At 30.1% G+C, this 2,500-nt stretch overlaps 1 protein-coding gene across 1 annotated transcript in view; it reads right to left on the bottom strand.

Annotated features, from left to right (window-relative positions):
* LOC137624906 (uncharacterized) overlaps nt 1-2,500 on the bottom strand; it is a 179,851-nt gene that overhangs the window by 1,250 nt on the left and 176,101 nt on the right. The gene's annotated exons all lie outside the window — the stretch shown is intronic.

Genomic DNA, 2,500 nt, shown 5'->3' with positions numbered 1-2,500 from the left:
AGACAACAAATAGTGTTATGGACGAACCTCTAAGAGATTGTTAAAGAATATACGCACTAAGACAGACAAGAAGTGTTTCCCCAGGGCACGAGACCAAAATTAAAAGAACGATATGCATGGGATGGAGAACTTTTGGTAAACAAATTAAGATTATGAAATGTAAATGCCACTTTCTCTAAAAAGAAAAACATTTAATCAAATGATCCTACCAGTATTAACTTATGCATCAGAAACTTTAAGCCTTACTAAAGCCTTAGAACAAAAGCTAGAGCAGGAAACATAATGAGAATGCCAAACAATAGATGGGCTTTAAGAATAACATAATGGATCCCAAGAGATTGCCAAGGAAACACGGGAAGGAAAAGAAGAAGATGGATTGACAAACTAAAAAAGTTTGTGGATGTGGCCTGTCATAGAAAGACCATAAACAGACGCAAGTGAAAGGACATGTCTTAAGCCTTTATTCTGCAGTGGACTAGTAACGGGGGATGATGAGGATGAAATGCTATATATATATATATATATATATATATATATATATATATATATATATATATATATATATATATATATATATATATATATATTATATATATATATGTGTGTGTGTGTGTATATATATATATATATATATATATATATATATATATATATATATATATATATATATATATATATATATATATATATATATTATATTCTTATGAAGCTGGTCTAGTGTAGAGTAAATACAGTAGTTTATTAATGATTTTATTCATATTTTATATCGTTTTCATATATGCATTGAAGAGATGAATTAGACAGCCCGTAAAATGAGCTCCTCCCATGTAGATATAAGTAAGACTTTTGTGTGAAATTCATTGTATTCTTTATTCAAGTTAGTATATGTAAATTACGTTAGTTTAAGAATTAACTTTTTATTTCACATATGTTTCTTACAAAGTCTTACGTAGTCTATTTTGAAAGTGTTTTATTTGTGCGAGATATGAACAAGGGCTTAGTTAATGTTCTTTTATATTTTATTAAGTATTGCGTCATGTTTGAGAGAGAATGTTCAGTAACATGTGCTTTAGAAATTTCGCGAAAGGCCTGGTGATTGGATGTTATCTTGTTTTTATTTTGGGTACAAAGGGTGGGCGGAGCTCGTTGACTGTGAGAGCCGTCTTGCGCGACGTCTTTTGCTGGCCCACTATCGCTTCCTAAATCTTGGGGAAGTTTCGGGAAGCAGTTGGATTTTATGTAAAAGGTGACACCAAGGTTAGGTTACACAGATAGAGATAGAGATTACCAGCCTTAAGATTGACATCTCCTCACCTCTCTCACTCTCACGCAACCCAGTGTATTGATGTTGAAAGTGTTCAGTACGTTTAGTGTGTCCTCTCCTAAGTGACTGTGCCTCAAAGTAAATCGTGTATCGAAAAGATACTCAAGACGAAACGGTGATTTTGAATTCATTGTATTAGGGTGAGTGTTGGCAATTTGTAGAGTTTTGTAAACGGCCCTGTAGATAGGATAGATTTTGTAACGTGATCTGGTTATCTATGTTTCATTAAGTGTCAAACTTGATTATTGTATTATTCAGATTTAATTTCAAGCTTTTGTATAATTTACATTTGCGTTATTTCTTTTCTTAGTCTAAGGTTTATTCAGATATAATAGTTCAAGTCAAGTTGATATACCTGTATAATTTTCAGATCGTAAAATTTTTGTCTCAAACTAAGTTTTGTTCAGTCATAATTTTTCCAGTGACTTATTTTCTTATTATGTAAATTAGTTTCATAGTGTTGTAATTTATATAGACTATATTTAGTTTTGTAAAGAGTGTATTATTCCAATCATTATTTAGAACCAGATTCTGCTCGTATCCTGTTAAGAACCACAATAAGTCGTAAATAACACTTGAGAGAAATTACCCAGTTTAGTTTGAGTGTACTTAAGAGACCTTTGGATATTCAGTGTTTTATATATTGCTGTCTGGGAGCTATTTAACTGTCTTAGAACTCGTTTATTAATATTTTAAAGTGTAACACTTTTAAGGTAAAAGCAAACAACTGAATTTGGAATTCGAGAGGTTGATTAACTTGCCAGTCGTAGTGTATATAATATTATATGTTTGGTTGCCAGTCACGAGCTATAGTATAACATATTTTCAGTGCCCAGACCAGGTAGCCATCATCATATGGTAATAATATATATATATATATATATATATATATATATATATATATATATATATATATATATATATATATATATATATATATATCTGTGTGTATGTGTGTTTGTGTTTGTGTAATGAGTCTTGAAGTTTAGTGGTGAAGAAGCTCTTCTCATTATCGAGAAAACCGGTGTTTGAATCCCACTCGAAGCCAAAATATATTTTCATATGACGAATTGCAATGCTACTGACCTTGAACTGAATGTGTGTATGTATGTATATATATATATATATATATATATATATATATATATATATATATATATATATATATATATATAT

This window comes from Palaemon carinicauda, chromosome 31 (genome assembly GCF_036898095.1).
Source record: "Palaemon carinicauda isolate YSFRI2023 chromosome 31, ASM3689809v2, whole genome shotgun sequence".
Taxonomy (NCBI): Eukaryota; Metazoa; Arthropoda; class Malacostraca; order Decapoda; family Palaemonidae; genus Palaemon; species Palaemon carinicauda.
This window is presented reverse-complemented; position numbering and strand designations above follow the sequence as displayed.